Consider the following 13,861-nt stretch of genomic DNA (forward strand, 5'->3'; position numbering starts at 1 on the left):
TAAGTTCATTGTTAGGGATGTTGTTAAGAACCTTGTTGTTAAGGGTGATTTTAGTTAAGAGCATCATTGCCATAGGTGTTGAAGTTAAATGCATTGTTGCTAAAGGTGTTATGATCACTGTGGTCTTCCTAGGTTGATTTTTGCTAAGGGCACTGTTCCACGGGCACAGTTTCCAAGGTCATTTTGCTCCGGGGTTGAGTCTAAGTGCTGTTACTAAGGATAATTGTTTCTAAAACTCTCTGTGTTTAAGGGTTTTGTTGCTGAGGGTATTTTTTACTAAGGGAATTGGTGCTAAGGTGGTTGTCCTTAGCAGCCATTGTTGCTAAGAGGACTGATGTTAAGGATATTGTTGATGAAATCATTATTGGTAAAGGTGTTGGCATTAAGGGGATATTGCTCATGACGTTGTTGCTTAGGGTACTATATATAACACACTTTTGCTAATGGGTCATGTTAGAACATGGTCATTAAAAACATTACTGCTTAGGTCATTGTTGCTAAGGGTTTTGTTTCTAAGGAAGTTTTCTAAAGAAAGTTTTCTAAAGGCAGATACAATGCTATGGGCTACATTAGCCTACATAATGGTTATAGCATCAATGCCCTCGCTATATCCTTAACATCGATCCCTTTAGCAACGATGGCTGTGAGTGACAACAACCTTAGCAACAATCTCCTTAGTAAAAAAACACCCTCAGCAACAAAACTAAACACAGAGGGTTTTAGAAACAATGACCCTTAGAAAAGCACTTAGACTCAACTCCTGAGCAAAATTACCTTAGGACATTTTGTAAGGACGCTGTGTTAAAGATATTCTTACAGTGGTTACATCTCAGGGTTTTGATGTCAAGCGTCCTGATACTAAAAACACGTTTAGGTAATTTTTACTAAAACTCATTATTGCTAAGAATGTTGATGTTAGGTGCATTATTGCAAGGCACTTTTACAAAGCGTCTTGTTGCTAAAGTGATTATTGCGAAAGGCATTATTGCTAAGGGCACTGTTTCTCAGTGAATCCTAAGAGCTTTGTTGTTAAGGGCCATTTTTGCTAAGAACATTGTTTCAAACGGTGTTGAAGTTAAACACATTATTACTGAAAGCACTTTGGTAAAGGCATCTTACCTAAGGGTGTTACTGCTAAGAGCACTGTTTTAAGGCACTGAAGCTAAGGGCATTGTTGCTGAAGGGGTTATTAAGGTCACTTGTTATGAAAGCCCATTGTGTCTAAGTATAACAATTTCTAAGGACATTGTTTTAAGGGCATTATTTTAAGGGTTATTGTTGCTAAGACCATTAATGTCAGTGATGGTGTGGTTCCTGAGGGAATGTTAATAAGAGCGTTGTTTCTAAGAGTATTATTACTAAAGGATTCTGATGCTAAGGACATTGTTGTAAATACATTTTGGTAAAAGCCATTATTCCTAAGGGGACTCTGGCTAAAGACACTGTTACAAGGGGTATCTTTTATAAGGGTATTGCTACTAAAGTTGATTTTCCTAAAGGCCGTTTTAGCTAAAGGCATTGTTGCTAAGTACACTGTTGTCAAGGATGTTGTTGCTAAGAGTGCTGTTGTTAAGAGCATTATGTTCTAAAGCATCTGTTGCTAAGGGAATTGATGACAATTGCATTGTTTCTTTTTTATTTATTTATTTTAGATGGAGCCTCCCTCTGTTGCCTAGGCTGGAGTGTGGTGGCAGGATCTCAGCTCACTGCAACCTCTGCCTCCTGGGTTCAAGCAGTTCTCCTGCCTCAGCCTCCTGAGTACCTTGGATTACAGGCGTGCACCACCATGCCCAGCTAATTTTCCTATTTTTAGTAGAGATGGGGTTTCAATATGTTGGCCAGGCTGGTCTTGAACTCCTGACTTCAAGTGATCCACCCACCTCAGCCTCCTAAAGTGCTGGGATTACAGGCTTGAGCCACTGTGCCCCGTCTGTAATTGCATTGTTTCTAAGGGCCTTTGTTAAGGGCACTATGCTAATGTTTTTGCTAAAAGTCATCATTACAAAGCCTGTGGTCGCAAACGTAGTTGTCACTAATGATGTTGTGGCCATGGACCGTGTTCCTAAGGATCACTGTGGCTACGGGTGATGTTTCAATTGGCATCGAGAGTAAGGTCACTGTTGCTAAAGAAGTTATTTCTAAGTACACTGTTCCTGGAGGCATTGTGGTATGGGTGATGTTAGTAAGAGAATTGTTGAAGGTCATCGTGGCTAAAGGCATTATTGCTATTGCTAGTGTTTCTAATGATGCTGTTGCTACTGGCAGTGATCCTAACTCTCTCCTTGCTAAGAGCATTGTTACTGAGGGTATTATTCCTATGTATATTGTTGCTTAGGATATCATTGCTTAGAATTTTGTTGTATATCATTGTTGAGAGCACTGTTTCTAAGATCATTGTTCCTAGGGTGTTAATGTTGGCAGGGGACATTTTTGCTGAAGGCATTGTGACTAAAGGCACTGTTGTTAAGGGTATTTTCTTCAAAGGGCATTGTTGGTAAGGGGACTTTTCTAAAGTCACTCTTGCTAGACTGTTGCTAAAACCATTTTACTAAGGATAGTGCTAAGTGCATTATTACTGAGGCTTTTTTTTATGAGCCATTGTTGGTTGCTTAAGTCGTTGCTTCTAAGGGCCAAGAAGGCTGTTGTCAAGGGCCCGTTGTAGGGGATTTGTACTAATAGCAATATTGTTAGGATGTTGCCACAAAGAGTTGGCTGCTAAGGGCCATTGTTTATAAGGGTATTGCTGGTAACGCAAGTTTGGATAAGTGCATTGTTGCTAAGGGCACTGGTTATAGGGGTGATGCTCATGATTTCTTTTTACTAAGGACATTATTAAGAGTGTCATTTCTAAGGTCAGTTGTTTATAGCTTTCTTGCTAATGATACTGATTACTGATGTTAAGAGTGTTGATTCTTTTTTGTTTTGTTTTGTTTTGTTTTTGAGACAGAGTCTCACTCTGTTGCCAGGCTGGAGTGTAGCAGCCTGACCTCAGCTCACTGCAACCTCCACCTCCTGGGTTCAAGCAATTTTTCTGCTTCAACCTCTCAAATAGCTGGGACTACAGGTGCAAGCCACCACAGCCAGCTAATTTTTTTGTTTGTGTGTTTTTAGGAGAGATGGGGTTTCACCATGTTGGCCAGAATGGTCTCAATCTCTTGACCTTTTGTTCTGCCCGCCTTGGCCTCCCAAAGTGTTGGGATTACAGGCATGAGCCACCATGCCCAGTCAAGAGTGTTGATTCTATGAGGATTGCCATTCAGGGCATTGTCTCCAAGAGCCACTGTTGCTAAATTCATTGATATCATGCATTTTGTTGCTAGGATATTCCTGTAAAGTGTGCTGCTGCTAACAACACTGTTGCTGATGTCATTATTGCTAAAAAGTTGATGTCACTATTAGTAAAAGCATTTTTACTAAGGTGCCATTGGTAAGAGTACTGTTGTTAATGCCATTATAAAGGCTATTTTTGCTAAAGGCATTGTTGCTAATTGTTTATTTCTAATTTTGTTATTGCCAAGGACCACGATTTTTAAAGGTATTATTTCCAGGAGTGTTTTTGCTAAGATATACTAACAGGCCATGGTTTGACCATTTCCAAAGGACTATGGCAATTCGTAGAGGTAAATGGACATACCATTGTTCCTAAGGGCATTGTTGCTATGGACATTGATTTTAAAGACATTGTTGCCAAGGGCATTGTTGCGATTGGCATATTTCCCACCATTGCTACAGGAAATTATGCTAAGGTTTTTGCTTAGAGCTTTGACGGTAAGGTACACCTTTGCTAATGATATTGCTGCTAAGGATATTGTTGTTAGGGGCCATTGTTGTTATGTTATGATTGTTGTCTCTAGGGCCATTGTTCCTAAGGGACATTTTTGTTAACGGTCTTGATGCTAAAGAAAATTTTTTAAAGGACATTTTGGTAAAAGTATTCATGTCTAGCTATTTGTTGCTAAGGTCATTGTTGTTTGGGGTTGTTGCTGAGGGCCATGATTGCTAACGTAAGATACTGCTTCTAAGAATGTTAATGCCAATCAAAGGTGTTGCTAAGAACAACTGTAGCTAATATGTCACAGCTGAAGGCATTTTTCTAATGTTACCGTTGCTTAGATTATGTTGTTAAGAGCCTTTTGGTTAAAAGGGTTAATATTAACAACATTCATCTGAAAACATTATTCCTCATGGTGTCTCTGCCAAGGGTACTATTGCTAAGGGATTTGTGGCTAAGGGCCATTAACAATAAGAGTCATTATAACAGGCATATTTTTTACAGTGTTGGTGCTAAGGGCAATTGTTCTTAAGGATGTTTTTGCTAAGCGCATTACTGGTAAAGAAATTGTTGCTAAGGCCATTTTTTTCTAAGTGGGTTGGTGCTGATGTGTCCCACACCTTGAAATCACTAGGTCGCTGCTCTTTGCCTCTCCCACTCCATGCATCATATTTCCATTGTATCAGGCACCTTCTGACATCATCAGTATAGGATCTGATTAGAACAGATGAGGCAGGTAAAGTAAAGTGGGCATCTCCCAGGGAACAAATTGTCCAGTGTGAAGTATCAGCCCATTCCAACCTTAGGATGGGTGCCTGGATGATTAGGAGCCTCAGATTTGAGCTAGTGACCCTGACCCTTTAAGCTCTGAGAACTTAAAACTGGCTGAGCTCCAACCGTAAATGTTTTATCCTATGAGCCATTATCTGTAAGCGATTTTTAAAAAATATTTTTAACTTCATCTGCTTTTTTCCCCTAATGTGTTTCAATTTTGTGGGGACTCTAGTGGAAACAGGAAGTCATTTATTGTTCTCAAATCTTAAATGCATCTTTCCAACCTGTCACTGCACATAACAATCAGATCCATGTTCATGCATAGGATAGTTCCATATATGAAGCATCTCACACTTCAATATGCTCTCTGTATGCAATACCTTTCCACTTAAAATATCCACTAGGTTGTGAGGACATTGATAGCCAGATTTTCATATATACTTGAATAAAAGAGAGATAAGAAAACTAAAAAATAGCTGTAAAAGAAACCAATACATTTGGAGAATGTGCCTTACTACCAATCAAGGCTCAGAAAGCCAGACGCATCAAGACAGCAGTAGAGGCACAGGGAGAGACAAAACTGCTCACGGGAAAAGACTAGAGGCCCAGAACCACAGTTAGCATTTACATCCACACGGTGCCTTACCGAGGGGACACACGCATCAGTGAGGACAGGAAAGAAAATGTAATGTAGGATTAGCATACTTGGTGTTTAATTGGTTTTAAAATATGTAATTGTTCAATTTAAAATATAAAAAACAAATTTTTCAATAGCAACCACAAATGCTATGAACTTAGGGATAAATCTCATCAAAGATATTTTATAGCCCCCCTCATTATTGTAAGAAATTTAACGTACCCTGAGAGATGAATACTATGGTTTCGCCATTTTAAAGGTGAACTTATTCATAAGAGAAAAAAAGGAAAAGCAAATAAATGAAGATTTATACTACAAATATCAATAGGAAAAGTCAAAATCACAAAAAAAATCAATTCCACCCAAATTGTCAATGTAATTCCAGCCAAAACCTCAATCAGATTTCCTAAGTCCTTCATAAGCTGATGTAAAATTAATATGAAAAAACAAACTTCCCACCATAGAAAACCAAAGACACTCTCATGCAGGAATAACATGAGGGAAGTTATCTACTGGACCTTAAAATGTATGATGAAAATTAATTAAGATTGGTTTGTATTGGCAAGATAGATACAAATAAGCCAATGAAACTGAAGAAACAAAATGGAAACAGATACCTATGAGAGAGTGGAAACAGCAGAGCAATTTAGAAAGATGAACATTTTGAAAGCAGTTAAGGCCAGGCGCAGTGCCTTACACCTGTAATCCCAGCACTCTGGGAGGCCAAGACAGGCAGATCACTTGAGGTCAGGAGTTCGAGACCAGCCTGGCCAACATGGTGAAACCCCATCTCTACTAAAAATAAAAAAAATTAGCCAGGCATGGTGGCATGTTCCTGTAATCCAGCTGCTCGTGAGGCTGAGGCCAGAGAATTGCTTGAACCCAGGAGGTAGAATTTGCAGTAAGCCCAGATCGTGCCGCTGCACTACAGTCTGGGTGACAGAGTGAGACTCCATCTCAAAAATAAACATAGAAGAAACAGGCCGGGTGCAGTGGCTCACACCTGTAATCCCAGCACTTTGAGAGGTCGATGTGGCTGATCACAAGGTCAGGAGTTTGAGACCAGCCTGACCAATGTGTTAAAACCCCATTTCTACTAAAAATACAAAAATTAGTCAGGCGTGGTGGCATGTACCTGTAATCCCAGCTACTCAGGGGGCTGAGGCAGGAGAATCGCTTGAACCCAGGAGGCGGATGTTGCAGTGAGCCGAGATTGCGCCATTGCACTCCAGCCTGGGTGACAGAGTCAGATTCCATCTCAAAAAGAAAAAAAAATGAAGGAAAAAGAAAAGCAAGAGAAACTACATATTTGAGTTAGCTCAATTTCTTCAAGGTTCAGTAATTAAAGAATCGCTTTTACTTTCAGTTTTAAAATAAAAAGATCTGAAGAGTTTTGTCTTAACCCGTTAGTTACCTGCATCGTTTTGTAGCTTAAGACTAGGGGGAGGCTGGCTCCAGCGTCACCAACATGTCGACCGCCATGAACTTCGGGACCAAGAGCTTTCAGCCGCGGCCCCCGGAGAAGGGCCGCTTCCCGCTTGATCACTTCGGTGAATGTAAAAGCTTTAAAGAAAAATTCATGAAGTGTCTTTATGACAATTATTTTGAAAAAATGCTTTGTGCAGAAATGAATCAAAAGAATATTTAGAATGCAGAATGGAGAGAAAATTGATGCTACAAGAGCCATTGGAGAAACTGGGATTTGGAGACTTGATTGGTGGAAAATCAGAGGCAAAAAAAAAGAATTTTGATGAGTGTCAACTTGGTTGGATTGAAGGGTGCAAAGTATTGTTTCTGAGTGCATCTGTGAGGGTGTTGCCAAAGAAGATTGACATTTGAGTCAGTGGACTGGGAGAGGCAGACCCACCCTCAATCTGGGTGGGCGCCATCTAATCAGCTGCCAGCATGGTTAAAAAAAGCAGGAAGGAGAACGTGGAAGGACTAGACTGGCTGAGTCTTCTGGCCTCCATCTTTCTCCCATGCTGGATACTTCCTTCCCTCGAACATTGGACTCCAAGTTTTTTTAGCTTTTGGACTCTCAAATGTACAGCAGTGATTTGTCAGGGGTTCTTGGGCCTTTGGCCACAGACTGGAGGGTGCACTGTGACCTTCCCTACTTTTGAGGTTTGGGGACTCAGACTGGCTTCCTTGCTCCTCAACTTGCAGGTGGCTATTGGGGGACTTCACCTTGTGACTGTGTGAATCAATACTCCTTAATAAGCTCCCTTTCACACATACATCTATCCTATTAGTCCTGTCCCTCTAAAGAACCTGACTAATACATCTCGCCTTTCCAGACCTAACCAAGGTATGTCTTACATGTATCGATTCATGTCTTATATCTCCCTAAAACATGTAAATACAAGCTGTAGCCCGGCCACCTTGGGCGCATGTTCTCAGGACCTCCTGAGGCTGTCATGGGCAGGCCCTTAACCTTTGCCGAATAAACTCCTATATGGTTTGAGACATGTCTCTGATACATATACTTTTTTGGCTTAAAATTGTAATTCTTTATTTTGCTACTTGTGTGCTTGCTCTGGGATAACAGATAAATCTTAAACTTATCACAACGTACCTTCAAGTGAATCACACCATTTCACATACACTACTCAAACCCTGCAACAGTACACTTGCATTTCTCCCCTCTCAATCTTTATGCTTTGTTGTCATATACTTTATTTGTATATACCTGTGTTGCAATAACAACACATTGGTATCATTCTGTTTAAACAAATATCTTTAAAAGAAATTAGGTAATAAGAAACAAATATTTACTCACGTAGCCATTATTTCTGATGCTTTTCATTCCTTTGAATAGAGGTAGTTTTTACTGGGTATCATTTCCTTCTGCCTCAAGAATTTCCATTAACATTTCTTTGTGGTATGGTTCTGCTATGGATTTCTTTTAGCTTTTGCATGTCTGAAAAGCTCTTTATTTTGCCTTCATTTTTGAAAATCTGATTTCCCTAAGTACAAATACTATAGAATCATTTCAGTGCTTTTATTTTCTTTCAGTATCATAGAAAAGCTATACTTGTTGCATTTTTTTAATGAGAAATATGCTTTCATTCTTATCTCATTCTTTGCTACTTTGTATTTCATGTGCTCTCACATCTGGATGCATTTAAAGCTACCCATCAGTAGTTTTAAACAATCTGACTTTAATGTGTCTAGCTGTAATTTTTTCATGTTGGAGTTTATTGAGATTTTTGGGATTGTGAATTTGTAGTTACCATGAAATTTGTAAATATTCAGCCACTGTTTACTCAAATATTCATTTTGTTTGTTGTTTTTGATTTTTTTTTTTTTGAGACTGAGTCTCACTCTATTGCCCAGGCTGGAGAGCAAAAGCACAATCTCGAATCACTGCAATCTCTGCCTCCTGGGTTCAAGCAATTCTCATGCCTCACCCTCCCAAGTAGCTAGGTTTAGAGGCACCCACCACCACGCCCAGCTAATTTTTGTATTCTTATTAGAGACTGTGTTTCACCATATTGGCCAGGCTGATCTCAAACTCCACCTGCCTTGGCCTCCCAAAGTGCTGGGATTGATCCACCTGCCTTGGCCTCCCAAAGTGCTGGAATTACAGGTGTGAGCCACTGCACCTGGCCCTCGTTTTTGTTATTCTCCTCTTTAAGACTTTTTGGGAACTCCGATCATACATATATTTAGCTGCTTGCAGTTTATCTAGCTTAATGATTCCCTGCTTATCATTTTCAGTCTTTTTTTAAAATCTGTGTGTGGCATTTAGGATAGTTTTAGTTGCTATGATTTTTATTCATGAATCTTTTCTTTTGTAATGTTTAATCTGCTGTTAATCTAATCCAGTGAATTTTTATATCAGATATTGTATTTTTATCTTTAGAAGTTTTATTTTAGTGTTTTTATCTTCCTTCTATGTACTTCCTTAATGTACATAGGCTTTCATCTCCCTTCTTAAGTAAATGGAATACAGTTACAATAGCATTTTTAAACCATTCAAACTTGAAGTGATTATTGACATAGATGGAGTGATATCTACTATGTTTGTCATTGTTTTCTGCTCATTGAATTTGCTGTTTGTTATTTCCCATTTCTTGTCTTCTTTTTAATTGATTATTTTATGATTCCATTTTATTTCCTTTCTTAGAATAGTAATTATACTTCTCTTATAAAGTTGTTTGATGGTTGCTCTACAATTTACAATACACAATTCTGTACTCTGTCCACTTTCAGATATCATATTACTTTGTGTACAGTATAGGTGCCTAATACAAAGTATTCTCAAGTTCCCTCTCCTGTCATTTTTAATATAGCTGTCATTAATTTTACTTATCCATATTTGATAATCATGTAACACATTGTAATACTATTATTTTAAAATGTTATATTTTATATAGATTAAAAAGAAAAATTTAATTTTAATATCATTTATTCCTCTCCAATGTATTACTGTATCTTTAATATCACTGATTCTTTCCCTGGCAGTGATGAGTGTACCAACAAGCCTATCAAAGTTATACTTCATTTCTGTTGCTATATTTTTTATTTCTAGAATTTTCTTTCTTACTGTGGTAAAACATGCAAAACATAAAATTTATCATTTTTACCATTTTTAAATATTCAATTTAGTGGCATTAAGTGTATTCATGTTATTGTGAACTTTCACAACTATCCACCTTCAGAACTTTTGTATCATCCCAAACTAAAACTCTGCCCGTTAAACAATAACTCCTCATTCCTCTAACCCTTTTCCCAGGCCTTGATAACCATTCTTCTACTTTTGTCTCTGAATTTGACTATTCATGTATCTCATGTAAGTGTAATCATATAATATTTGTCCTTTTACATCTCATTTATTTCATTTAGCATAATGTTTTCAAGGTTCATTTATGTTGTGGGCTGAATTGTGTATCTCTAAAATTCACAGGTTGAAGTCCGGACCCCCAGTACCTCATAATGTGACTATATTTGAAGAAAGAACATTTAAAGAAGTTTTCAAGATAAAATGAGGTCAAAGAGGTGGATCTGGAGCCAATATGAGTGGTGTCATATTGAAGAGATTAGGACACAGACACACACAAAGGAAAGACCATGTGAAGACAGAAGGAAAAGACGAACATCAATAAACCTTGGAGGGACACCTCAGAAGAAACAGCCTTGCTGACACACGTGATTTTGGACTTCCAGCTCCAGACTCTGAGAAAATAAATTTCAGTTGTTTAAGCTGCACAATCTGTGGTACTTTGTGATGGTAGTCATATCAAGCTAATTCTTTTTAAGGCTGAATGCTATTCTATTGAATATGTATCCATTTATTCATTGAAGGTCATTTACATGGCTTTCATCTTTTGGCTATTGTGAATAATGTTATTATGAATATTGGTGTACAAAATCTGTTGGGTCTCTGTTTTCAGTTCCTTTGGATATATATCTAGAGATGGAATTGTTGAATCATAGGACATTCTATGTTAATTTTTGAGGAACCACCATACTGTCTTTTGCAGCAGCTGCATTATCAATTTTTCCATTCTCATAAAAAATGTGCTATCAATGTTTTCATATCCTTGCCAAAATGTGTGATTGTGTGTGTGCACGTGCACATGCATATTAGCCGTCCTAGTGGGTATGATGTGGTTTTCATTGTGGTTTTGATTTGCATTTTCTTAATGATCCTTTTATATTCTTATAGGCCATTTGTATATCTTCTTTAGAGAAATGTCTATCCAAGTCCCTTGCTTACTTTTAAGTGGGATACTTGGGAGTCTTTTGTTGCTGTTGATTTGTATGAGTTTTTATATACTCTGATATGAATCCTAATCAGATTTTGGTATTTCTTTTATTTTTCCTTTGAGTTTTCATCTCATGTTTATATTACCTATCTGTTCTCATGTGTTGTTTACTTTTCCCATTAGAGTCCTTAATATATTAATCTCAATCAGTTTACATTTTCTGTCTGGAAAATTCCAATAGCCGTATCATACTTCAGTCTGCTCCTGAGAGTGTTTTGTTGTGGGTTTTTTTCCTGTCATTTGGCATGGCTTGTAATTTTTTTCTTGTCTGTATTGGGTAATACAGACTGAGGTAAATAGAACTGCAATCTGGGGATTTATAGCTAGGGTTTGAGCTATGTTTAGTATTTGCTCTAACTATATGTCTAAAATGCTGCAAATTTCTCTACTGCCCACCTTTTTGTCTCCTCCTGACTTTGGGCTTTCCAAATTACTGCTCCCCAGAGAGAGTCTGTTTCTTGGAACTCTTTTGGCTATAATTCACTGTCATGTTATAGAATTCTGTTGGGATAGAGGTGTGGTCTGGGGGAGAGAGAGTGCTCTATAATCTTCCATTTAAATCTCAGTCTTCTAATGGGCCTATGTCCCAGGACCATGAATTTTACAAGTATTTCTGGCTCTTCTCCAGTGGTGTATAGCTTTCCTTCTCCCCAGCCCTCAATCTTTTCCCAGGCTACAGAATCTCCAATCTATTTTATCAAAGCCCTGACTTCTGTTTTTCCTCCTTAGGTGATACAAGAAGGTTGAAATTGGCTGGCGTAGGAAGAATTTCATTCCACAAGCCAGGATAAGACTCTTACAAAATACATTTTCTTGGTGAGTATGCTTTCTTGGGGGGAAAGTTTGGCATCTATAGGGATTCCTCTTCCTCTTCCCAACTATAGCCATAAGGGATCTTTCTTAAATCTCCACCCTGAGCCCTGTTGGAGTTCCTACAAATAAAATTTGTTAAAGTGTTAGGGTCGCCCTACAATGGGGGCCCTTAGAACTAAGAAGTCTCTTCTACTCAAAGTAATTGAAGCAGGCCCCCTTCACAGGCAGGAACTGGAGTGCACAAGCACTGGAAGGGGCAAACTCCACTCACTTGGCCCACTCAGCTCCACCCCACATGGTAGGGGGAGGATGCAGGAGAGTGGGTGCAGGAGCTGGGGTGAGATCTATTGGGCATTGGCAAGAGCAAACTCTGTACTAGCCCCATGGCAGCATCTACAGGAGGGTGCCCGCAACCCCTGAAGCCCCAGAAGGAGTGTTACAGTGCCCTAAGGGGACTCTTGAAAACAATGGAGAATTTGTTGGTAGGCAATTGAAAAGGAACTCAAATTTAATTGGATTAAACTATGGTGAATTTATGGAAAGGACACTGTCATGTACAAGCAATCAGCTGGAAATTAGTGAACATTAACAGCTGGGTATGACTAACAGAGGCAGACAGCTTGACAGAGAGAGCAGGAAAAGAGACATCCTATGTGAGTTCTGCTAAAACTACTGTAATCCCAAGGCGACTGTGCTATCTTAGGAGTGACATTAGAGGTTTGACACTATTGGGGAACAGATTTCACCAAAATAGTCCATCCAAGTCACTCAGTAACCAAGCAAACAACAAAACAACCAAGCCCAAGATCAGGGGAATCTGCATCCAGAGATGCTAAAATTTATTATTTAAAACATCCAATTTTCAACAAAAAAATTATAAGACATGCAAGAAAATAGAAACATATTATCTATACATAGGGAAAAAAGAAGCAGGTAATATAAACTGCCTATGAGAAGGTCCAGATGTGGGACTTATCAGATAAAGACTTCAAAGCAGTTATACATTTTGCTCAGAAAACTCATGGTTACCAGAGACTGAAAAGCATACTGGAAGGGTGGGGTGAGGGGTGGGAATGGTTAATGCGTACAAAACAAATAGAAAGAATACATAAGCCTTACTATTTGATAGGACAACAGGGTGCATGCAGTCAATAATAACTTAATAGCACATTTTAAAATAACTCATTTCCCGTTTGCCCCAAGAATATTGCACTGGCAGTGAACTGCAACTTTCTTTTTTCCTAAATGCAAAATGGGTTAAAGAGTGTAATTGGATTGTTTGTACCTCAAAGGATAAATGCTTGAGAGAATAGAGACCTCATTCTCCGTGTCGTGCTTATTTCACATTGCATGCCTGTATCAAAACATCTCATGCACCCTATAAATACACATACCTACTATGTGCCCACAAAAATTAAAAATTAAAAAATGTTCAGAGAACTAAAAGTAACCATGCTTAAAGAGGTAGAGAAAGATATGATGACAATGGCTCATGAGAAAGAGGATATCAATAAAGATAAATTATAAAAAGAAACAAAAAATTTTGAGTTGAAAAATATATTAATTGAATCAAAGTTTCACTTGAGTGGCTCAACAGTATATTTGAACTGGCAGAAGAAATAATCAGGTAACTTAAAAGCTAAGTGGACAGAAAGTATGCAATCCAACAAACAGAAATGAACAGGACCTCAGAGGAAGATGGGACACCATTAAATGCACCAACATATGCATGAAAAGACTACCAGATGTACGAGAGAGAGAGAGAGGGCAAAAGCAGAAAGAGGTATTTAAAGATATAATAAGCGAAAACTTCCCAAATTTGAGAATAAACATTAAACATCTACAAAGCCAACAAACCCTAAGTAGGATATACACAAAATACTTCACACCAAGGACATATCATAGTAAAAATGTTGAATGCTACATAGAAAAAATTTTGAAAAAAGTAAGAGAAAAATGACTCATCACACACAAGACAACTCCAGTAAGAGTAACACCTAAATTTTCACTGGAGGTTCTAGTAACTAGCTACTAAGTACTGCTTACTCTGGGTGTAGTTAAATGAGTATTTATTGTTCTGAATGAAGTTAATTG

General features: G+C 38.3%; 1 pseudogene; it reads left to right on the forward strand.

The window, feature by feature from the left end:
• The first annotated feature begins 6,651 nt into the window (after nucleotides 1-6,651).
• LOC110568489 (cytochrome c oxidase assembly protein COX19-like) lies at nucleotides 6,652-7,022 on the forward strand (annotated as a pseudogene).
• Nucleotides 7,023-13,861: the final 6,839 nt, after the last annotated feature.

Source organism: Aotus nancymaae, unplaced genomic scaffold (genome assembly GCF_030222135.1).
Source record: "Aotus nancymaae isolate 86718 unplaced genomic scaffold, 86718_ANA_hifiasm-v0.15.2.pri h1tg000041l, whole genome shotgun sequence".
Lineage (NCBI taxonomy): Eukaryota > Metazoa > Chordata > Mammalia > Primates > Aotidae > Aotus > Aotus nancymaae.